This window comes from Podarcis bocagei (genome assembly GCF_964188305.1).
Source record: "Podarcis bocagei genome assembly, chromosome: 10".
NCBI lineage: Eukaryota > Metazoa > Chordata > Lepidosauria > Squamata > Lacertidae > Podarcis > Podarcis bocagei.
In genome coordinates, this window is record NC_138135.1 from 61,746,636 (window position 1) to 61,772,670 (window position 26,035).

Genomic DNA, 26,035 nt, shown 5'->3' on the forward strand with positions numbered 1-26,035 from the left:
CCTTCCAGCACGGCATTTGATAGTGTGCCATATAGTAAATTTATAAATACCAGCCGAATAAAAATACTTTAGCATAGATTAGAAATTGATCTTGTGCACTATGGAGGGAGAGTGTTAATGGGAAAAGACCTCCAAACCTACCCAGGGATCAATCCTGGGAATGGCATTTTCTCTAGCGGCCAAAGGAAGTGTAGAAATGGTGCACTGAAATAGGATAAATGAAAGGGACTGGCTAGATGAAGAAGGAATGGTGCAAGGCTAAGCTGGGGATCAGGGAAGCATCAGAGTGGGAAGGCCCCCAAGCCAGGAGAATGGTGGTGGGATGCAGGAGACAGGTCAGAGGAAGAAGGAGGTGCAGACGGGTTGGAGGCTGCGCAAGCAACAGGTTTGAGGAAGCAGAGGAGGAGGCTGAGGCTGTGATGGATCCACAGCAACCTGCCAGTTCCACTCTTGTCCTCTTCCCTCCTCCCTTGTCTCCAAGAATGAGGAGGGCGATGCATTTAGCAGAACCAAAGGAGTTTGTGACTGTGGGGATTGCAGCTGGCTGGGGAGGAGCTTTAGGAGGAAGTGGGAGCCTCAGATCCCCAGTTCTGGCAACTGCTTCACAGGCGAGACCTGTCCGTGAAGTTCTCTGCTTGTGTTTTGTCTCTGTGAATAAAGAATCAACTCTCCAGCTGCCTCTTCTGACTCCGGTTCTGGACTGCTCTCTGCCACAGACCTTTCCTGCTCATGAAACCCTGCTACCTCTTCAGCTTCCACCACCTCCTCCTGTCAGTCTGCTCCCTCTTCTCCCTCTGACCGCTCATCATTGTCCCACCACCAATCCCCTGGCTCTGAGCTGTCTTCGCTTTGGAGTTCCCCTGCTTCTGCCTCTCGCCATCCTTCTGCATCCAGCCAGTCCATTACAGTGGTACCTTGGGCTAAGAACTTAATTCATTCCGGAGGTCCGTTCTTAACCTGAAACTGTTCTTAACCTGAAGCACCACTTTAGCTAATGGGGCCTCCCGCTGCCACCATGCAATTTCTGTTCTCATCCTGAATCAAAGTTCTTAACCCGAGGTACTATTTCTGGGTTAGCGGAGTCTGTAACCTGAAGCATCTGTAACCTGTGTTGGAAAAATGCCCGGGAAGGCCACCACCTTCCCAAGACACCGGGGCATCTCTCCGATGGTCACTCTCTGGCTGTAAATCTTCCTTAGTCCAGAGAGACCCCTCCCTCCTGAGAGGAAGTGACCCCTCCCTCCTGAGAGGAACACGCTTGTCTTCTGGCATCTGATAGCAAAAGAAAGAGACAATCAGTAGCTCTAAACTACTTTATTTACAGTCTATATACAAAGAACCCATCAGCATGTCTGTGCTCTCTAAGCAGCAGTGTGCTGGTCCCGGGGGGTTACCATGCAGCATGGTCCGAGGCTGAAGCGGGGTCCAAGGTAGGGAGTTGGGCGTGGTCAGGAACTCTGCAGAAAGCAGGACAAGCTGCTGGCAGGGACAGGTTACCAATGATGTTGCTCCCACAACCTGGGACTGGGCTGGCTGGCTTTTATCTCCTCTGATGCATAGGGAGGCCCCGGTCCACAGGTGACTCACCTCTCCTGGCCTGGAGGCGAGCACTCCTCCTGTGAGAACTTAGTTCCCTCCGCCTCTCTGCCCTGAGCCTCTGCAGCTCAGGAGAGGCTGGAGGGTTACTGGACCCAGAGGCAACCTCACCTTCCCCTGACAGGGCTGGGAGAGGAGCACCTGCAGGCAATGGGTCCTTGATCACCTCCAGAGACAGAGCGGATTCAGCTGGTGTCTGCTCCTGAGGATCCAGCACAGGTGGGGGGCCTTCAGATTCAAGCCCCTGCCGGCCCTGGAGGCGGGGACTCCTGTGCAGGCTGGGATTCCTCCAGTTCATCCTCTGAATCAGATTCCCAGGCCATCACAAGCAGTACAGAAGAGCATCACACACAAAAGTGAAACCAAACTCTCCAACAATACTCCAACAGTACTAAAACTTCCTGGGTCTCACACTCTCAGACACTCACAAGATATAAACAACCATAGTGCTACTACTGAGCAGCATGGGTGGATAAAAATCCTAACAACCTGAAGCGTCTGTAACCCGAGGTACCACTGTACACTAATGGACCATCCGCCATTAACTCGATGACCTACCAGGTCTCCTCTAACTGGAGGATTTCTTAGATCATGCTATCTGGCAAACAGAATACCTGGAATACTCTTTTTAAAAACTCATCGCTGGCATCATCTTTCGTTACTCAAGTCACCTTTCCCATGGAGGGGCTGAGTTCTCTTAGTTGTGGTTCGAGGGCCCAACCCCCGCTTGGTGGAATAAAGACACGTTGACACAGAATATAAGGTTAATGGACAAGAAAAGGCCACAACTTCATTGATTGCAGCAAGTGAGAAGATATTGGCTTAGGCATTGGACCATGGAAGATTTGACTCCACCCACTCAAAGAGGGGTGAGTCTGAAGAGGGGTTTAACCACCAGTAGGGGGAGCCTGTTGATGCTAATACAACTATAAGCTCTCCCCTGATGTCACAGAGGGTCGTGCCATGGCCCCCCGCCACACAGGCATCGGACAGGATCCACGACCGCCGGATTCCTTTAACGGAATACCCAAATTTGAAGGGGTAGGCGATGGCTACACCTTGCCCTTCCACACACCAACAACACATTCCAATGCCTAACCACCCAATACCAGGAAAGTTGTGACGATTGCTATGAGGGAGGTGAAAAAACCAAAAGGCCTAATGCCAGTTGGAAAAATTCCTACCAGGCCCCCTGGGCAACCTGGGCGACCAACCATAGGTCCATAGCAAGGTCAAGAGAAAAGCTAAGCCCTAAGGGAGTGGTGGGTGGGTGACTCACGAACTCACGACGAGAAGGTGAGCAAATGGGCTGAATGGCTGGCGTGGCTGCATCTTGAGCAGCAAACCACGCCCCACCAAGCTGCCTGATTGGGTGCTCAACCAGGAGGCGTGGCGTGACGCGGGAGTCATCTCCCACCCACAACACCTCCCCTCCGGAAGGAGGAGAGGCCTTCTCTAACCCATTCCAATACCATCTTGCAGGAGACTGTAAAAGAACATACCTAAAATACACCCATCCACACGCCTATGCTGTCACCAGCACCAATCATCACAGCAAGACAAAGGCTTTGCAGGGAAAATAGACTGTGAGCGTTGGTATATCTACCTCGGAAAGAGCAATAGATAAAGAGCAATTGGACTTCACAATGGCACTTTGCTGCGAGCCATTCATTTCTAGCCCCACAGCTCGGAAAGACAAAGGAAGAAACCTATAAGGAAAAGCAACAATAGTATTACCTTACCCTGATCTGAAGAGGAGGAGGAGAGGAGGCTCATGGGAGGCATCAGCATAGTCTATAAATACAGTCAAGGTAACAGTAAAAGAATGAATGATTGGGATTTATTCAGTCTCAGAAGGATGTATGACAAGATGCAATGGCCTGGAGCTACAGAAGGAAAGGATTCGGGTAGCTATTAAGAAGAAGAAAAGTCTTTAATGATTACAGCAATTGGGACAGTGTATGGATCTGTCTAGGGAGACATTTAAGGCTCCATCACTGACAGGTATATTCAAGCATCTATTGGCTAGCGCCTAAGGAATAGTGATGCTAAATGTATACTGTCAGTCGAGCTATCCAAGTGGTTTTGGGTATGACTGTATGATTCTGAAGTTATGGCTCCAATCTACTCAGAAGAAGAGAACAAGCGCTGGCTTGGAAAAGAATAATTCCCTCATACAGTCTGGGCCCAGGCATTTGAAATCAATTTATAGTCATTTCAGGAGAATAATAAGGGTTTGACATCTAGGGGAGAAACCATGTTTCTCTCTTTTGAATAAAATGATTGGACTAAAAGAAGAAGTCACACCCAAACTTTGCCCAGAACTTGACCTGATTCTTAATTTAGAATAAGCAACATCAAGCAATTTCATCTCTTAAGAAAATATATAACAATGATAACCAGAACAAATGGATTTGGAGTACCAAAGAACATATATTGATTCATGATTTTGGATGAATATAAAAAAAGCATCTCAGTGCTTTCTGAACACATAAAATAAAAATCCTTCTTATGCCATACTGAAAAATAAGCTGGAAAACACATTATAGCCAAAGCTCTCCCTGCAGAGTACAGCACCATTTTTGTTCTGGTAAGAAAAACGATCCTGAAATTACTACAAGTAACACCCAGCCATTTTGTATTTAGAGCCTTCAACCTAGATCTGTGCTAATAGTTGTACCTATCAAATTGTGGTCCAAAATAGGGATGCGCTTGCATTTAGCTATTATGGTGGAACTCAGGGCCAAAATAGATTTAACGTTAATACACTGACCTAGTTTTTCTTTAATAAATAGCAACTGGGCACAAATGTCCGCATGCACATACAATCGCACATGGATCTGGATCATGACTTCTGCAACTTCCACTTAATAAAGGACAAGAATCACACAAGGGTCACTCATTTGACATGCAAATGCATATGATACGGTACCTACATTTTGTCTGCTGCTGCTTGTAGAATTCCACTGTATTGTGACTGCAAAATACTTTGGCCATTTGTCATGGTAGTACAGTGATACCTTGGTTCTCAAACTTAATCCATTCCAGAAGTCCGTTCCAAAACCAAAGCGTTCCAAAACCAAGGCACGCTATCCCATAGAAAACAACCCCTAAAACAGAAATTTACCATGGATTTTACTATCTAACAAGACCATTGATCCATAAAATGAAAGCAATAATCAATGTACTGTACTATAAAATAAATAAGACAGTATTGTAGATGATAAAAATTAAAATTAATTTTCCCCCTACCTGCACTGATGATAGTCATTGTTTGGATGTGGGGGCTTTTAGCCATTTCCGCAGTCGCACAATCAATCAATCAATCCGTAGCTGAACTGGGTTCCACACAGTCACAAAAACAAATTAACTGAAAAAGCCTCAGAAACATAAAATAAATAGCAAAAACAAAAGTGCCAAACTTAATCCATTCCGGAAGTTCTTTTGACTTCCAAAATGTTCAAAAACCAAGGCACAGCTTCTGATTGGTGCAGGCACCCTGGAAACATTAGCTGACAGCTGCATCGGATGTTCAGCTTCTGAAAAACGTTTGAAAACCGGAACACTTACTTCCGTGTTTTTGGCATTTGGGAACCAAGGCGTTTGGGAATCAAGGTACCACTGTATATGACAGAAATAGAAACCATATTAAGGATGCTTGAGTAACGAATATTCTTCCTAAGGCATAAGATGGGAAGAGCAAGTGTCATCCACTATTGGCTGACTTGCAGCATGGCTTGAGTTTTGCAGATCCTGAAACAGGCATCACCAACCACCCAGTGTTCTGTTAATAAACTGCATTTCATTCTACATACTGTGCATCTCTATTCATGCCAGAACATAATCTTTCATTTTCATTTCAGAACATGAGCAGTCGTCTAAGGTAAAAGCAGAGATTTCCTTTCAAGAACATGAATGACCAGCATTCAAGGTTAGCCTCCTCCTTGAAGCAACTTTCTTATTTTAAATTAAAATAAGTGCCATCAACAAAGAACTTTTGTGACTGCCAAAGTCTATTGAGCTCTAATATTTGCATGGAAGGCTGGTGGTTCTAAGCTCTTTTTCACCTGGCTTGGAGAGCAAATGATCAACATTTGATCGATTCTAACCAATACCATGCCTTCTCTCTTTCCTCTTACTAGTCACAGAGTAAGAAGACAGAATACCTGTTTAGGGAAAGATGATTTTTTTAAAAAATAAATAAATGAAAAGGTAAGTGTATTTGACTGATAAAAGCACACATGTAGTCTTCTGCACAAGTTCTCTACAATTTTTTTTCAGTCCTTGGATCCAGTTTTACCTCTGGTCTGCAACATGAGACACATTGCCTTTGGACCTTATGGTGAAGGATGGGTTAGAAATCTTATAATATAAATAAAAATATGTACCTCCCTGTTCTATTAGGCCTTTCTAGGCACTATAAGAGCTGAGCATGAATATGCATGGTGGTGGGGAGTGTCGTGGTGGTGGTCCTACATGTAGGGGCTTTAGGAAAATCTTATACCAAGTCAGAGTGTTGGTCCATCTCACTTGGTTGTGTCTTCGGGCTTCAGCCGGTGGTCCTTCTGCATCTTATCTGGAGATGCTGAGGACTGAAAATAGGACCTGTTGCATGTAAGGCATGGTTGGTGACCTACAGCCCTTCCCCAAATGAGATATACATACGTAAGCCTGATCGGTAATTCTAAGGGCCAAACTAGATGTGACATAGAAGAAAACATGGAGTGTCTTCTGATTGCCAAGAAGACACTTAATATGGTTGTAGGAACAGGGTGTATACTTAACTAGTTTATCCAAAACTCACCTTCCTCAAGATGCTTTCCTCCAAACAGGGAAGGAGATATACAAGGTGTGACCAGAAAGTTCGGTGAATGGTCACAAAAATCAGACAGAGAGAAATATTCGAACATACATACCTTACAGGCCTTCAAAGCAAGCTCCCTCTGCTACAATGCACCATTGACAATGTTCGCAGAACTGTTGGAAGCTTCTGGAGAAGCCCTCTTTTTGTACTGCTTTCAGTTCCCTCGTCACAGCATCTTGGACATGCGAAATGTTGGAAAATCTGTGCCCTTTTCAGTGCAGATTTCAGTTTTGGAACATCAAATGTGTGGCTGTGTGCAGCCCCCCGGATCCCAGTGCGATTCCTGATAGTTTGGGCTGGCTTCATCCTCCCCAGGCTGGATACCTGGAGGTCTCTGCCTACCTCAGCCAATTGCCCAATCCTGCCTGGGGAGGCATTGCCAGGGGATTGGCCAGGTAAAAGGAGGGACCGTCCTGCCCACACAACAGAAGGTGAATCTTACCTGTGAAGTGGCAGTCAGCTCCAGAGCTTCTCCCTAAATCCGGTGGGGCCAGATCGGGAGAATATGGAGGGCGGGACAACTCAGTAACCTCAGTAACGATTTCACACAGAATATGCAATTCTTCCGCCATCATTCGGATGGACAAACGCCAATCTGCATCAATAACTCACGAACTTGGTTGACATTTGACACCGTTCTGCTCATCGATGGTCTGCCAGACCAAGGGTCATCTTTGATGGTTTGCCGCCCTTCATGGAATGCTTAAGCCACTCATACACCATCTTTCGATTTACAGCTTCATCTCTGTACACAATTGTGAGCATTTCATGGGTTTCTGATGCTGATTTTATATTCGGATGTTTCTCGCTGTCTGATTTCTGTGACCATTCACCGAACATTCCGGTCACACCTTGCATATGCATGTGTATATGTATGTGACATTTATGGTCAGACTACTTTATTCCTTCAACTTTCAACCTTCCTTCTTTCTATTTAATTGGCTCCCTGGTCTAAGTGCTGCGTCACAAAAAACAGAATAAACTGTAACTGGCCCTGGGTTCCTGCTGTAGTCACTGCTCAAGATGCTTCTGCTGCCGACCTCTCTGCTGATCACATGCAATTTGTCTGATTTATGCCAGTTGCTTCATTTCCTTGGCATGCATTCCCAGCATGCGACTGTTTTGCTAGCTCCTTTGCCAAGTGTGTGGCTTGCTGCAATAACACATTTACTGACAAATTAATATTTTCTCTTGGCTCGAGTCTTATGTTTATTTTGTTCAGCACGTCAGTTTCTCATTCACAGAGCTGTCGTATTCCTAATCAATTGACTTCCAATCGTGAATTTTGCACAGACTTAAAGAGGCGAGGGGTGGGCAGGAGAAAGCATGAATACTAAAGTAAAAGGGTTAATGCCATACGGAGTTTCCCCCGCCCTTCCTATCCTGTATAGTCAAAAATTTCCAACCTTCTGGCTGATACTTTATTAGCTTTCTTCAAATGGCTTACTCTTAAGTGTGTGAGGGATGAAATGCTCTGGCAATTTGATATTATTATTTTTGCCACTTTTCTGTAATCAACGTCTTTCAGCGATCTCAGTATTTCTCTTGGAGGTTCTTTCTGCATGTAGACACATCAAAGGATATAGCTATTCTCACACCCTCAATAGATAATTGTTGGAGAGCAGCATGAAGAGGAAGAAAAAGATCCCTGCAGCTGCTTACCGTGATTGCATTGCTTTTATTGTACCATTTCAGTAATTCAGCAGGCTTCTACACACAAAGAACTTAACTCCAGGAACACACAGTAGGTTACCTATGATTGTGCAGTTTTAGAAGGTCTAGAGTATACAAGCCTAACTAGATAATATAGAACCAATGTGGCATAGTGGTTAGAGCAGGAGTAGGCAACCTAAGGCCCGTGGGCCGGATCCGGCCCAATCACCTTCTCAATCTGGCCCACAGACGGTCCAGGAATCAGCATGTTTTTACATGAGTAGAATGTGTCCTTTTATTTAAAATGAATCTCTGGGTTATTTGTGGGGTGTAGGAATTCGTTCACTCCCCCAAAAAATATAGTCCAGCCTTCCACATGGTCTGAGGGACAGTGGACCAGCCCCCTGCTGAAAAAGGTTGCTGACCCCTGGATTAGAGTGTCGGACTAGGACCTGGGAGACCAGGGTTCAATCTCCCATTCAGCTACAAAACTCCCTGCTTGACTTTGGGCCTGTCATTGCCTCTCAGCCTAACCTACACCACAGGGTTTTGGTGGGGATAAAATGAGGAGGAAGAAAACCATGGAAGCTACCTTGAGCTCCTTGGAGGAAAAGGTGCACCAGAAATGCAATCATTAAATGATATAATTTATGCACTTGATCAAGAATTACTCATAGAGCAGCCCCACTGAACTCAACCAAATGGTGTCTGTCTGCCAATGGAATGGGCATCCACACAACGGGACTTATCTTCCTTTCCTCTCCTCTGCCGTACTCATGAGCCCCCAAAAACTGCTCCAGAGGATTGTCCCATCGCATGAGAGGAATTCGGCTAGTGTGACATTGGAATGGAAGTCATTCAATGGGATTCCAGTTAGTCATGGCTGGACTAACTTTGGTCTATTCCAAAGAGAATAAGTATGACTCCAAACCAATACCCTTAAGCGCCCTGATTCAGAAATAGGTTTCTGTGCTTCCACCATGGACCTTGACTGGTATCTCCATAGATAATGGGGCATTGTGTGGTAAAGAATGACAACAACAATAATAGTCAGGACAACAACAACAACAACAACAACAATTTATTTATACTCTACCCTTCTGGCTGGGTTTCTCCAGCCACTCTGGGCAGCTTCCAACAGAATACTAAAAACATGATAAAAGATCAAACATTAAAAACTTCCCTAAACAGGGCTGCTTTCAGATGTCTTCTAAAAGTGAGATAGCTGTTTATTTCCTTGACATCTGATGGGAGGGCATTCCACAGGGTGGGTGCCACCACCCAGAAGGTCCTCTGCCTGGTTCCCTGTAACCTCACTTTTCACAGTGAGGGAACCGCCAGAAGGCCCTCGGAGCTAGACCTCAGTGTCTAGGCTGAATGATGGGGGTGGAGACGCTCCTTCCGGTATACTGGGCCGAGGCCATTTAGAGCTTTCTTAGGTTAGCACCAACACTTTGAATTGTGCTCAGAAACGTACTGGGAGCCAATGTAGATCTTTCAGGACCGGTGCTATATGGATCCATTTTCCATGTGTGTGTTCCACATGTACAGGGTCCACACTGCAAGGTCCTACGGCTTTCCATAAAGCTTCTCCTGGAGGTTGGAGAACCCTCTAGAGTAGCATCCATTCTCATATGATGGTGTTGTGGCTGGAAAGAAGAATTGGCAAATGTGGAGCTCAACCTACAATAATTATAATAATTATCCCAGGAGACAGTAAACTACAGTTCTGTGCATCTGGCATGAAACAATAGTCCTGAGCCTCTGCAGGAGAAGCCATGACTTGAGCATAATTGATAGTGACAAAACTCTTCTGTTCCAGCAAACCTTCTCAATTGCTGGTTCTAACCTTCCATTCCTTCTTAAGGGTATGTTTGTTTGATAACTGGCTGGTTGATAAGAGCCCATTAACAGCTAAATCCAGATTTGGAGAGGGTTTGGTTTCAGCTGTTATTTTAGGATTGATTCCTGCACTGGGACTGTTAACATTTTCTGAATCTCCCAATCCAGAGATTTGCAGTTGTCTCCCTTTACAAGCCATTCATAGACTTTGGGAAGTTGGGTCAAAAGTTGCCTTGGACACCAGAAAGAGTTCAGGTGTGGCAAGCCTTTTAGAAGATAAGTATTTTTCAGAATGTGGTAAATGGAGGTATTTTTACAAGATGCTTCTATCTTTTGACTATTTAGGGAAAGTGTCAGCTTTTGGTGTCTTTTTCAGCTCATATTTAAGGAAAGTGAAGGAATGAATAAACATGCTTGTGGAAATTGTTCATCATTTGAACCCTGTTAGAAGGTATGGTTGACTTAGCGCTACTTTGGAGAGAAGTCTGGCTGCCTAGCTGTGGAAGAAAAGAAAAGAAAAGATCATAGAAAGGCCAGTGAAAAAAATATTATTGGGGGAAACCTACTAATTAATGCTGCAGACACGACCGCAGAAAATTATTAGCATCTACACAACAAATACAAGCAGATCAACAGGGTAGCATTTTGCCTTAGGTGTTTGCAATAGCATTATCAACAGAATAATCAATACTTCTTATTTTGAAACATGCTTTTTGTTTAATTTGTCACTACATGCAGTTAGTCTGTAATGATGAAAGGGCAATAATCCAGTAATAACAACATGGCAGTGCTAACAAAAATCAATAGACTAAATTCACATTTCCTGCAGTAGGGTACCAGACTGCAAACCTGCAGGCGCTAATATGCTAATGTTACTCCCAGTATAGTAACTAGTAATCTGAAATTAATTGTCAAGACACCATGGTGTCTGCCTGAGGGCAGCGGGATCTACATCAATTCACTTCAGCATTCCTCTCTATGGGAGCTGTGGGAGTTTCCTGGCAGAGATCTTTCTGCAAAAGTGTGGGGTTCCGACAGATCAGTGACAGTTTCCGTGAATGCCCTTCCAACATCTTCATTTTTCCCCTCAGGTGCGCCATTTCTATTCACACATGTCTTTCGGCGATGGATTAAAGGCAAGGTAAGCCCTGCACTGAGGCACATCGTGAAACTCTCCAGAGCTTTCAGACTCATTTGGCACATTTGTCTGCTGTTGTGATGTCACCAGCATATGCAGACTTTGATGGCTTGAATTGCTCGTCTTTTGTCTGAGGCAACCAAGATGGTCATTGGAGTTTTCCTCTGGACTGGGTTGCAATTTGAGTCAAAACTACTCCCTCCTATCTGCCCATTTATCCATAAATTTATCTCCACCTCCATCATTCTGCCCGGACGCTGAGGTCCAGCGCTGAGGGCCTTCTGGCGGTTCCCTCATTGCGAGAAGCAAAGCTACAGGGAACCAGGCAGAGGGCCTTCTCGGTAGTGGCGCCCGCCCTGTGGAACGCCCTTCCAGCAGATGTCAAAGCGATAAACAACTACCTGACATTCAGAAGACATCTTAAGCCAGCCCTGTTCAGGGAAGTTTTTAACATGTGATATTTTAATGTATTTTTGGTTTTTATGGAAGCCGCCCAGAGTGGCTGGGGAGGCCCAGCCAGATGGGCGGGGTATAAATAATAAATTATTATTATTATTATTATTATTATTATTATTATTATTATTATTATTATTATTATTATTATTTGGCCAGTGGCTGGAAGACTACCAAGTCTGGGGCTAGAGGCAGGGAATTCTTGTTTCTTCTGCATCATTTTGGCCTATAAGTGGTATATAAATTAATAAATTCATAATAAATTAATAAATCACTGGTGCCAGAGTCCCTGGAGAATTGTAGGAATGCCAGGTGTTATATGAATACCAAACTCCCTGGAGATGTGATGTTGCAGGAATTATGCCTAGATTGTCAGGGGCTAGGGGGAGTCTGAAGTGGATTTGGAGTTGGGCCAAGAATTAACTGATCTACAAATTTTGATTGATTGCCCCAAAATTCAGTTTGCAAACTCAACCTCCATCTGTCAATAAATCGCCATCTTTGCCCACTGCTTCAGGGAGCTTCTGGGGCTGCCTCACGACATGGGGCTCCTCCTCCAGCTTCTTCGTGGCCTTCTCAAACTTGAATGTGCCCTAGGAGGCCACTCAAAGAGGTCCTGGAAGAACTTCTCCTGCCAGGCCAAGTGGGAATCCTGGAAGGAAACAAGGAACGATGTTATTTGAGCACAGGGGCTCAGCACTAGCTTCCAACAGCTTGATGGGCTTCTGCCCTGATCCAGCAAGCTCTTCTTAGGTTCTCTGAACTGTATATGTTTCACCAGGAGAGAACCATATAACTGTGTTTCAACTTTGGTTTCAAAATCAATTTGGGTAGCTACTATAGGCCAGAAGGGACACGGGTGGTGCTGTGGGTTAAACCACTGAGCCTAGGGCTTGCCAATCAGGAGGTAGGTGGTTCGAATCCCCACAATGGGGTGAGCTCCCGTTGCTTGGTCCCTGCTCCTGCCAACCTAGCAGTTCAAAAGCACATCAAAGTGCAAATAGATAAATAGGTACCGCTCCGGTGGGAAGGTAAACGGCGTTTCCATGTGCTGCTCTGGTTCACCAGAAGCGGCTTAGTCATGCTGGCCACATGACCTGGAAGCTGTACGCCGGCTCCCTTGGCCAATAAAGCGAGATGAGTGCCACAACCCCATAGTCGGCCGTGACTGGACCTAATGGTCAGGGGTCCCTTTACCTTTACCTTCCACATGAAAATGAAGCCATGTTGTCTGAAAAACTACACCTACTAATTTTCCATATCATTTGCACCTTAAGAAAAAACCCAGTATTTTAGTTACTTCCCTGTCTTTACAAGATATATGCCTACGCACTTGGTGACCACTTCGTATATTGTAGAAATCAGTCTCTTAAGCTTAAGCCAAGAAATAGTATTCTTTATGAAATTGAATATCAATATACGTATCAAGGCTTTGAGATTAGACCACTGAAGAAGCTTGGAAAACTACCTTGGGAGTGTGCTATCTGCAAGTCCCAGTAAAAGGGCCCCATCGGGGGTGAACAGCAGCCTTACTTGGACTGCCAGGGCGAAACAGGTGCAAAATGCCGGCACCCTGTCTACAACTTCATTAACATCCATCTACAACTTCACTAGCATCTCTCAGTATTGTGAACAACACCAAACTTACCCTTTGTTGGTATCTTCATGAACTTACCTACAAAGATAAAGAAAACAAAAGACTGAGTTAAGCATTTGAAAAATCCATTGAAACCAGACATTATAAGTTCATCTTAGGTTGGGTAGTTTGTAAGTCTCTGTGGCTTTGCACAAGGTTTCGTACCGTATTTTTCGCTCTATAGGACGCACTTTTTCCCCTTCAAAAATTAAGGGGAAATGTGTGTGCATCCTATGGAGTGAATGCAGGCTCCTTGGCTTCAGGGATAGCAGTGCGAAGCCTCCAAAGCACAGAGGGAGCGCTCCCTCCATGCTCCTGAGGCTACGCGTTGCTTTCACTGAAGCCTGGAGAGCGAGAGGGGTCGGTGCGCACCGACCCCTCTCGCTCTCCAGGCTTCAGGGATAGCCGCCTGAAACCTTTGGAGTGCAGCGGGACCTCGCGCTGCGTTCCAAAGGCTTCAGGTTCCTTTTGTTGAAGCTGGGAGAGCAAGACTCTCCCGCTTCAGCAGAGAGGGAGAGCTGCGCAGCGCTCCTTCAGCGAAGTGGGAAGAGAAATGGAAGGGGCTCCGTTTCTCCTGCCGCTTCGCTGAGGGGGCGCTGAGCAGAGAGGGGGAGAAATTTTTTTCTTGTTCTCCCCCTCTAAAACAAGGTGCGTCCTATGGTTGGGTGCGTCCTATAGAGCGAAAAATACGGTATATTTCTTTCAGAAGATTGATAAAGAATGTATAATTATTTTGGTAATTATTGTGTGTATATTAGTCGCCAACGTGTTGCATGAGTCGTACTACTTCTGTCAGCAACACAGGTTGCATTTTTCTAACTTTTTGTGCTATAGCTACCATGGCTGGGGCTGATCGGAATTTTAGTCCAAAATATCTGCATGGTATCATCTTGGTGAAAACTGTCCAAAGTCATGTTACCTTAGATTTTTTTTTAGTCTTCAGATTGCCACAGAACTCACCCTTGTTTTTGCTAAATATTTGCATCCTAATTTGAATTCAGCATCTCCCATGGGATAAAGATGCAAAAGGGGAGGCAAAATTATGAGAATTATTAGTATTCTGCATGGCCTCTGGAAAGGTCAGCTCTAAAACACTTGTCAGGGAAAGATCAATTTTTCATTATATTCCCCCAATGATTTGAAGACTCTTCTTCCTAGTCTATGAACCAATCATCTTTTTATTAGGTACCAGAAGATGGAGCTCTATTAATAAGCCTTCTTTGCTGAATGGCATTCAGGAAAAAAAATGCAGACAAATTACAGCCGAAGACTTGGAAATACTAAAGAATTGCTTTGTTTCCCCCTGGAGCTGAAAATATTGAAAGCCGGTCACAGTTACTTAGGCTTACTCTAAATTCAAGAAAACAGTTTGAACATGCTCAGTGTGAGAGGCTATATATCATTTTTAATTTTATCCTATTGATTCTTTCTTTTCCCTGCCATGGAATTCTATAGCACTGCTCATTTTTTGCCTACATTTCAGGTGTAGGACACAGTTAGATCAAGAAATCTATTCTGAATTTTAAAGGAAGTTTTAGAGCTCAGGATCTACAGTATGCTAAATCTCCAGTATGCTGCTACAGCCAGCTCAGATCGTATACATGTTTCCAGATGCTAGTTCTCAAATCCAGGAGGAACTCATGTAGAAATCATAAACAAAAATAGAAGGACTCCCGGCAGAATATTTTTCCACCCCCATGTTGTAGGAATGAGGGCTCATGGGAACTTGGGGGTGGGATTCCTTAGGGTGGGCAGACTTTGCAAGCCTGATGATGTCACTGGGAGCACAATGAGGTCCAAAGTGGGTTCAGAAGTCAGCGAAATCTTTACTATCTCCATGCTATACTAACATGTACGGTAAAAGGTAAAGGACCCCTGGACAGTTAAGTCCAGTCCAAGGTACGGTTACCAGATGTCTCCGTTTCCTGGGGACAGTCCCCAGATTTACAAATCAGTCCCCATACAAAATCCATTGAAGTTGAAAAGTGTGCCTGGATTCATTGAAAAAAATCTGGTAGTCCAAGGTGACTACGGGGTTGCAGCGCCCATCTCACTTTCAGGCCGAGGGAGCTGGCGTTTGTCCACAGACAGCTTTTCTGGGTCATGTGGCCAGCCTGACTGAACTGCTTCTGGTGCAGCAGAACACTGTGATGGAAACCAGAGTGCACAGAAATGCCGTTTACCTTCCCACCGTGGCAGTACCTATTTATCTACTTGCACTGGTGTGCTTTCAAACTGCTAGGTTGGCAGGAGCTGGGACAGAGCAACAGGAGCTCATCCTGTCATGGGGATTTGAACCACCGACCTTCCGATCAGGAAGCCCAAGAGGCTCAGTGGTTTAAACCACAGCCATAGGCGCCGACTCCATGGGGCTTGAGGGGGCTCGAGCCCCCTCAAAAATTTTTTTGGGGGGGCTCAGCCCCCCCAACAATCTCGGGCGGGCGCCCTTCCAGCAGAGCGCCGCCGCCGTCCCCCGTCTCCTCCCAGCCTGCTCCTTCGCCAGCCAGCCAGCCGCGCGCCCTAATCGGAGAGCCCCGGCCAAGGCACTGCCGGAAATCCCGCGAGAACAGGGGAATCCCGACTGGCCACACCTCCCAGCCAGCCAATCGGCTGGCTGGGGGGGCGTGGCTTGCCCGATTTAGGGCCGGAGCCACTTTATTTGCATATTCATGAGCTTATTTATTATTCATGAGCTTTCCCGGGCCCCCCCAATATTTTTTCTAAGTCCGCGTCCCTGACCACAGCGCCACCCGCGTCCCCTATAACATGTATACTAACATGCAAGCAGAAGTTGGATTGCCATTTTCCATGTACGATCCAGTTGAGATTTCTGCATTGCAGGGTTTTGGATGAGATGAATTCTTGGGCTCTCTTCCAGCTCTACAGTTCTATGATTCTATGTTATAGGGTTGAGCCAAATGTTCAGTCTTCCAGCTTAAATTCTGACAGGACCAAAAAGTGGTCTGAAAACCAGGAGGAATTGGGTAGAGGGCAGTAAATTACTTGAAAATTTAGGTGGGATGGCAGCATTTTGTCTTTTTTCCTCTCCAGAATGCTCTAGGCATGGCCTTGTTCCACAACAGTGGATCCCACCATGGGCCCTTTCTCCCAGAAAGGCCTGGAACAACACCATATTGAGGGCAATCTAGGAAAAATATGTCAGTCACTGGCTAGAAACCAGTGACATTATCCTGCCCTCACTAGTCAAAATGTCCCCCATGCAGGCCATTTTGACTAAGTCCCCTAATGAGTGTCAGTAATATCAGTTTTCTGAGGTGCAGTGACTAGCGCAGTGTTGTGGTGATGTGAGGAAATCACCCTAATTTTATTCCATATTCTGGCATGGTGACCAGTCTTGTGAGTGCACTGATGCATCTTCTGCATAAAATTTAATTGTGGGTTGCTATTTCTTTGGCAGTCTCCATGTTGGCATATTCTCAAGATACCACATTGACAATGTGATAGCATAATGGTTCCGTCACATCACATTGTCCCAGAAATATGTAGCTCACCTGTGGTATTGTGGGCAAATCACTAGCATACTAAAGTTTCAGTGAGACATTTAATTTTCTACTTGTACAATTAAATGACCTTTTCTGTGTCCTAATGCCAAATATTATCAATGGTATCACTCTCAAAGATTGAAGTGTTGAATAATTAAAACCTGATGTGGTTGTATATATCATTCATATTGATGATATTGGGAATGAATAAATAATACACTGCAGAACTGTTAAAGCAATACATCATTTAAATAGACTCTAGCTGTGTAGATCAGGAGGGGAGACCTGTGACCCTGTAGAAGTTGTTGAACTCAACTCCTATCATTAAACACCATTAAACAAGATAAGTGGTATGGGATTATGGGAATTGTAGTGCAGTAATGAATGGAGGCCCATAGGTTGCCCATCCTTGCAGTAGATTATGTACTTAATTTAGACATTGTCCCCTTTCCCTTGTGATATACTTTATATATATTCATTACTTTATGCCTTTATCTATGCTATTATATTCACCAACCAACTTGCAAACAAATGAATATTCTTCCTCATACTGTATAACACCATTTCTTCTTTCTTAGCTGTTATTAATTTGCAAATTATTATTAATAATTGACTAATTGTTATTAATTTGGGTTTTATGGTGACAAGGAATTATCCAGCCTCGAGGAAATGGAGGCATTAATGGATAAGAATTCCTACTCTCACAAAGAAAGGCCATCTCCTGATTTTGTTATAATTAAAAATGAATGTGTTTAGAAAGGGACTGGCCATCCATTCTTCCTGATATATGGAGAAATATTATAATAATATGTGCAGTTATGAAGCTAAACTTCCATTGTCTGCAATAAAATGGGTCTTTCCCTGTAGGTTGGACTACATTCAAACAATATTCTTCATTATAATATCTTTAAAATGTGGAAGTCTTAGAATAATAGAATTGGAATGGACTATGAGTGTCATCTATGTGATGCCCAATATCTGCTATGTGATGCCCATCACTGCTTGGGCATTCTAATTGAAACTGAGACTAAGAATTGGGACTGGTTTCGAAGCGATTCAGTTTCACTTGTCTCACTGGTCCTCAGAAAAGCACAGTGTATGAACCACGAGTGACTGCTTTGCAGATCAAATCCACCTGAATAATATCATGGCCATAAAGGTAAAAAGGTAAAGGACCCCTGGACAGTTAAGTCCAGTCAAAGGCAACTATGGGGCTCCAGCGCTCATCTTGCTTTCAGGCTGAGGGAGCCGGCGTTTGTCCACAGACAGTTTTCCAGGTCATGTGGCCAGCATGACTAAACCGCTTCTGGCACATGGAGTACCGTGATGTTTAGCAGAGGCAGATAGCTGATTAGCAGAGCACCTGATTTGCATTCAGAAGCTCCCAGGTTGAATCCTTGAGCTTTCTGGGTAGGGCAGGGAAGAACTTCCTGCCCCAAACCTTGGAGACCTGTTGAGACAATACTGAGCTAGATGAACCAGGTTAGTGGACTAGGGGGACTAAGCTAGTTCCCTATAAGTTCCCCAGGGGCCACCTTCCCAAAGCCTGGGAAGCTTCTGCCTGGCTTAGAGAAGGAGGCACGATGCTCACGCACATTACGTCAGGACGTCCCTCTGCCCAATCGCCCTCACAAGCTGGTGCCTCTGGCCCTAACTGTGCCCCTACGAAAAATTTCACCACACGTCACCGCCCAGATGGACCAATCTGATTCAGTATAAAGTACAGTGGTACCTCAGGTTGCATACGCTTCAGGTAACATACACTTCAGGTTACAGACTCCACTAACCCAGAAATAGTACCTCAGGTTAAGAACTTTGCTTCAGGATGAGAACAGGGGTGCGGCAGCAGCAGGAGGCCCCATTAGCTAAAGTGGTGCTTCAGGTTAAGAACAGTTTCAGGTTAAGAGCGGTCCTCCGGATCAAATTAAGTACTTAACCCGAGGTACCATTGTAGCTTCCTATATTCCTACCCACGACACTGTCTGCCAGAAATAAAATTTGTTCACCAAGTAAAAATGTAACAATCCAGTCCCTCTCTCCAGTTCCCTGCATGTGAACAATGGCATTTACATGCACACAAGAGGGCTTTCATCCCAGCGCACACCGTGTCTCCACATTGCCCAGCTGTGTGTGCAGAACTGTGTGCACAGAAATAGGTCTGCAGGCACATTGATCTATGTAAAGGAGGGCCTCAGGAAGGCGGATTTGTGTGCACAAAAGAACAAAGGAGCCAATGTATTTTACATTACAATGTATTTTACACCAGCATCCTTTTGGAAGGGTAACAAAGAAAGTGTTCTCTAACAACCTCCTCTGTGCCCATGACAGCTATCACTCATAGAAATTCTATATCTCTCATATTGTGGGAGCAATACGGCACACTGCCAGCACTTGAATTTCACACATCTTTTACGGATGGAATTGAATATGCCAAGGAGTGCAATAATGCGACGTACAATGCTGTCAATTTACTTCCCCCTTCCGCTTTGCTTTCCCCCTTCCTTTTCACTCCCCTGACTGCAGGTCTCATGTTTTTTTAGTGTGTAGCAGCAGAACTGAATCCATTCTGGAGTGTACTTACTTAATAGTAAGTGGATTTGATGGACAGAGCCTGAGAGTGCAGAATGAATCCAAATGCTCTACCTCAGTGAGCGAGGCTATATCATCATGATGACAAGAAGGCTGGACATACGATTGCCTCTGGCTGTTATGAGTTCTGGATCTCATATTTGTGCTGAGGTGTTGCCTTTAAGGCTGCAAAACTTGTTGCATATAACCTTTTAGCAATTATCCAACAGATGCAATTTATTGTGGCCTATCAAGTTCTGTGTCGATGTATTATTATTACCGTAAGTGTTGTGTTGATGAGAAGAAAGGGAAAGAGTTCTAAAGTAGGGTTACCAGATGTCCCTGGTTCCTGGGGACAGTCCCCAGATTTGCAAATCTGTCCCCGGACAAATTCCGTCCCCAGAATGTCCCCAGATTTGCAAATCTGTCCCTGGAAAACGTGGCAGTGGCAGCCTCAGCAGCCCGGAGCCAGCCTGGTAGTGCAGTTGGCTCTGGCTGGCTTCAGGAGCTGCTCGCTGCCATGGTGCCTGCCATTTTTCCTCGCTGGAAGTCCCCATATGATGTGTCTTGTGCCATCTCCTGCCCCCTTCCGCCTTTGTTTTGACTGATTGGCTTGGGAGTTGTGGGCGGCCATTGCCCAGTTTTAAAAAAACTCTGTGCATTTATGTTTCACAGGCTGTGAAAGAAGGGCTTTGCACCTTTATACAATATGCATGTATGCTTGGGCCCAGGGTCTTTTGCCTCACCATTCCTACTACTGACTCCCTGTTGCTACTCAGCTTCAAAAAAAATATATGTCCCCGGATTCATTGAAAAAATCTGGTAACCATATTCTAAAGTCTATGCAAAAGTTAGATTCGAAAGTGGTGGGAACAACTGGCAACATAATTTGAAGAAGAACTAATTGGCAGGACTTTCTGGCGTGAACAGCGGCTGTTAAAAGAAAATGTGACACTCACTTTGAAAGCGTTATAGACTCCCCCCTCCCCAATAAGCAACGTGTTACATTTCTTGTCTACTGGATGTCTAGTGACTGATGAAGATTGCAGTTTCTAAGGACTGTTTACACCACAGGCATGTAACACATTCCTATGCATCAGAGCCGGTCCAAGTCATTTTGGCACCTGAGATGGACCTCAAAATGGTGTCGCCCTCCTGACCAGGGAAGAAGGGGCGAGGGAAGATCCACATCAGGAACAAGTGGGGGAGATGGGGAGAAAGATCAACATTTCTCATCTGTTGTTTCCCCCATGCAGATCTATAATTCCCTGCACCCTTAAATTAAATGTATGGTTTCCCATACCATCTGCCTCAAATGTGTGTGGGGGGGACATCCATCCATAAATGCTCTTAAATGGCTTTGCTGCTGTTTAATTTGAAATCTTTCTGAAATCAGAACTTAGAAATTGTCTGTCCACAAACCACCCAGGGCCTTTGCTGATATCCACTGATACCTAAAATGAGGTCCTGCAAAGAATGTTGATTACCGGGAGAGATATTTCCTTGGATTAAGAATGTATGCAAAGGTCAGTCAATCAATCCTTTTTACAGTACAGTGGTACCTCGGGTTACAGACACTTCAGTTTACAGACTCCGCTAACCCAGAAATAGTACTTTAGGTTAAGAACTTTGCTTCAGGATGAGAACAGAAATCGTGCTCCGGTGGCGCGGCAGCAGTGGGAGGTACCATTAGCTAAAGTGGTACCTCAGGTTAAGAACAGTTTCAGGTTAAGAACAGACCTCCAGAACGAATTAAGTTCTTAACCCGAGGTACCATTGTATCTGAATGCTTCCTTTCTAAAGTTAAAACCATGCTCAAGGTGGCTTACAACATAAAAAAGCATAACTACAAACATAACAAGTGCAGTTATAAACATCAAAAAGTGCATCTTATAGGGCGAAAAATACGGTACACAACCAAATTGAACAATTTACCCATAAAGCATAAGATCCAAAATAAAAATTGAAAAAATAACATCAACAACAACCACCCACCAACAAAACCCCCTAAACAATACCCCAGCCCAAGAAATGTGTTTATAATGAACAGATTTTGGTTATCAAGATATTCCCAACTGCTATTTGCAGATTAGGGAACATGTCATTAAGCAACACATCTTTATTCCATGCCTTGTGGCGATATTTTAAAATAATAATTTATTTGTGTGTTTGTGCATGCCCCATTATCTAATTCTTTTCATCCTTTATGAAAAAGATGATTCTGAAAGAAAGAAAAGAAAAGAAAAGAAAAGAAAAGAAAAGAAAGAAAGAAAGAAAGAAAGAAAGAAAGAAAGAAAGAAAGAAAGAATAGAGCTTCTTATTTCCTTTCCTCTAGTTTGGCTTCTTAAACATTTTAATTCCAAGGTTTCTTTCCCCCAAAAAATAAATGTGCAGATTATCAGAACCAGAAGGGGATTGATTTTTGTCATTCATTTGTCATTAGAAGTAAAGATTCAGGCTGAAAGAAGGGAATAGGGAGGTCAACGTCTCCTGTTGTGTGACTGACAGAATTTGAGTGGTGAGAGAAAAACACTTTCTGTGGGAAGTCAGCAGAGAAAAGGGTGGTTCAGCAACAGTGGGACTAGAGCATAGATGAGGATTCCTCAGTTGTATTCATAGCAGCCGGCACGAAAACAACTCTGTTTCTTTGCAGAATACTCCTTTTTCCTCCCCAAAGAAGTTCAGTCTTTCCCCCCCACTCCACAATTCCTCCCCTTCCTGCATAGCTGATTCAATATCTATTGAAGTCAATGAAGAATGACTTGGGTCCCTCAGTGTGAGAGAAACTTTTCTCCTGACAGCCTTTGGAGTAACAAAGCACCTCTCTACTTCTAAGCGACAGATCTATAGTTAGCTATTGACAATGCTCATTTGACCTCTACGATTCAAAAGAACTCTTTCCAAATCGTTCACGTCTCAATAATCCACTACTTTAGATTTCTCTCATACAGTGGTGTTGCCCTAAACTAAGAGACTCACGTGTAACATTTTAAGAAAAGGGCTTTGCTAGCAATGAAACTTAATTTAGTTTCCTGAAACAGAGGTCAGCAGCCTTCATTTGCACAATCTGTAAACGAGATCCTGCCCATCCTATAATCCTACAGACCAGCCTTCCCCAACCTGGTGCCCTCTATATGTATTGGATAACAACTTTGATCAGCTCCAGGCAACATGGCATGTGGTCAGGGATGACATACCCTCCAACATTTCTTTCATGAAAATAGGAATATTCTATTTCATAATAATAATAATTTTACTATTTATACCCCGCCCATCTGACTGGGTTGCCCTAGCCCAGGGGTCTGCAACCCGCGGCTCCGGAGCCGCATGTGGCTCTTTTACACCTTTGCCGCAGCTCTGGGGTGGATACTAGCGAGGGGAGGAGGCGCATTGTGCGCCCCGACACTCCCCACTGTGGCGGGCGCTGTACTGGCTGTGACATCGCATGGGGGCGGTGCGTGCGTTAGTCACGCACCGTCCCGACGTCACCTTCCCGCCCGCCCGCTACATTGTAAGGGGCATGTACGCTGGTCACTGCATTGAAAGGGGGCATGTATGCTGGTCACTGTTTTGAAGGGGAGTGAAGAACACACACACACAAAAAGGTAACTTGTTAATTTAATGTTTATTTCTATGAGGAGGAGTAATTCTGATGGGTCAAACAAAGAAATAATAAAAAGTGACAAAAAAGTTATTTTTATAATGACAAGTTTTGCGGCTCCCAGTTTTTTTTCCTTCGGAAACGGGTCCAAGTGGCTCTTTTTGTCTTAAAGGTTGCAGACCCCTGCCCTAGCCACTCTGGGTGGCTTACAACACATAATAATAATAAAACATTAAACATTAAAAAACTTCACTATACAGGGCTGCCTTTAGATGGCTCGGTGGTCTGCTAACTCCACACTCTCCAACTTTTCTCTGATGAAAACAGGGGCATCCTAAGGAAAAGCAGGACATTCCAGGATCAAATCAGAAGCTGGGATGGCTTCTGTAAATCCAGAACCATCTCTGGAAAATAGGGATACTTGGAGGTTCTGAGGTGATGGGTGTTCCATTAGTGTACAAAAGCTCTTGAGATACCCAGCATTTCCTCCCCTTGCCTGATGAAGAGTTTGGACTGGTTGCTGCTGTTGTTTTTTATTAACTTAAATGTGTGCAGAACTTGATTATTATTCTTCACACTTCATGGAATACAGTTAGTACAGCTCCTAGAGTATGTGGCGGTGGCTAACCCTGAAACTGCAGCTAATCCAGAATGAGGCAGCTAGACTGGTGACTGGGAGTGGCTGCCGAGACCACATAACACCAGTCTTGAAAGATCTACAGTACATTGGCTCCCAGTACGTTTCCGAGCACAATTCAAAGTGTTGGTGCTGACTTTGAAAGCCCTAAACGGCCTCGGCCTAGTATACCTGAAGGAGCGTCTCCACCCCCATCATTCTACCTGGACACTGAGGTCCAGTGCCAAGGACCTTCTGGCGGTTCCCTCACTGCGAGAAGCCTTCTCAGTAGTGGCACCTGCCCTGTGGAACGCCCTCCCACCAGATGTCAAGAGAAAAACAACTACCAGACTTTTAGAAGACATCTGAAGGCAGCCCTGTTTAGGGAAGCTTTTAGTGTTTAGCAGACTATTGTATTTTAGTATTTTGTTGGAAGCCGCCCAGAGTTGCTGGGGAAACCCAGCCAGATGGGCGGGGTATAAATAATATATTATTATTGTTGTTGTTGTTTTGTTGTTGTTTTCATTAGACAAATTCAGTGCTATTTTTCTAGAAAAAGAGGTGCCAGAACACACTGTGAATGTATCACTTGTTCTCTTAGAATGGCAATGGCACCCACCTGAGAGGTGCCGGAACGGAGTTCCAGTTGGAAAAAAAGCCCTGGACAAATTCATGGGATATCATTTTCTGCTACTCACGATGGCTCTATGGAACTTCCAAATGCAGAGCTAGTATACCACTGAATATCAGTTGTTGGGGAGCATCAGTGGGACAGGACTGCTGTCTTCCCTCCTTCCTGGGCTTCCTGGAAGTTGACCCCTGTTGTAAGCAGAACCTTGGACTTTGGTGAACCTCTAGTCTGATCCAGCAAGACTCTTCTTATCTGCTTATATCCTTTTGTGATGCAGTGGCTCAGGGAAGAGCTGTGGCATAATGCAGTTGAAATCTGGTTATTGGTTAAGACCAGCGGCTGACGAAAACTCTTTGGGAACATAAAATATGGAAAGAGACTTGGGGAACAGAAAAGAGACATAAAATTTTAGAGCAGGATGTAATAGTAGAACTCCTGGTCCTTCCTGATTCAGTCAATTTCTTTTTTTAACAATCTCATTCCAGCATGATTTCCATGGCCCATTAGTTTCATCCTTAGCAAACTACAGTGGTAATGAGAAAGGATAGAGATTTTTCTCCTTCTGCATATGCTCATTTGACTTTATTTCCCCTTTCTAATGTAGCAATCTCGCCCCTTTTTGGGGGTGGGGGTACGGCAGCGGTTCGTAATTATCGTTGTATGGTTTTTATATCCTACTAACTACAGAACAACACAGTATTCATCGGATAATGTTCTCATCCTGTAGTTTGCGGGAGTCCATGGACTGCATCGATAATGATATCAATAATGATATGCTGCAGGTAATGTACAGATTACAGGGTTCTTTTTTGGAAGGTTTCCTTTTTTTGGAGGATTGTGCCAATTGTTACAATGCAGTGGTCTCAATCCTATCAAGGTTTGACAAAAACATTCAGGCCTGGCTTATTATGTGAAGACCAATCCGAAAAGTTTAGACAGAAACCACAGAATCATAGATTGTAGATCATTGTGGCGTTTGTCCGTTCGTTGTACAGGGGGAGAGAGAAAGGGTTAAAAATGTAGACCAATAGGAAAGCCGGAGGCGGAGCCTACCTGTTTATAAAAGGGCTTAGCCTGAGGTTTGAGTTAGTTGATGGTGGGTAGTTGGTTAGTTTTAGTGGGTTGGTTGGTTGGGAAAGGCAGTTGGAAAAGCAGTTGGCAGGCAGTTGGAAGTAGAGAGACAGTTAGTGCAGTTGGCTCTTGTGTGAGGGGAGGTAAAAGAGATGGAACAGGATAAAATAAGACTAAGAAGGTAAAGAGTAACAATGTTTAAATGCAGTTAAACTTTGTTTGTGTCTGAAATAAACTACACTCTTCTTTGTTAACTTAAGAACCTGACTGAGACTAAGTGATTTTACCAGGGAGGACCTGGTTGGTGGCAGCGGATTAGTGGTGTACGGCTCAATAGTCTGTGAGACGACTGGGGGCTCCGTACGAACACCACAGTCATCGAGTGCAATCGCCTTCAATGGAGGAGGAGGAGTTTGGATTTGATATCCCGCCTTTCACTCCCCTTCAGGAGTCTCAAAGCGGCTAACATTCTCCTTTCCCTTCCTCCCCCACAACAAACACTCTGTGAGGTGAGTGGGGCTGAGAGACTTCACAGAAGTGTGACTGGCCCAAGGTCACCCAGCAGCTGCATGTGGAGGAGCGGGGACGCGAACCCGGTTTCCCAGATTACGTGACTACCGCTCTTAACCACTACACCACACTGGCTCTCAACTAAACTAAAATGAAGAAATCTCAACTAAAGCATCCATGACAGATGGCTTCCAACCTCTGCTTATAAACCTCTCAGGAAGGAGACTCCACCACCTCCCGAGGGACTCCATTCCTACTGTCAGTAAGACCTTCCTGATGTTTAGTCGGAATCTCCTTTCTTGTAACTTGAATCCAGTGTGGCGATCACACAGGGTCCCCGGACCTTTCACCGT

At 44.6% G+C, this 26,035-nt stretch overlaps 1 long non-coding RNA gene across 1 annotated transcript; it reads right to left on the bottom strand.

Annotated features, from left to right (window-relative positions):
- Positions 1-11,697: 11,697 nt before the first annotated feature.
- Positions 11,698-25,540, bottom strand: LOC308596674. The gene is made up of 4 exons (XR_014012640.1): positions 25,155-25,540; positions 24,208-24,480; positions 13,195-13,221; positions 11,698-12,198 (listed from the first exon to the last, which is right to left on the bottom strand). It is a non-coding gene; the product is annotated as an uncharacterized lncRNA (long non-coding RNA).
- Between the last annotated feature and the right edge of the window lie 495 nt (positions 25,541-26,035).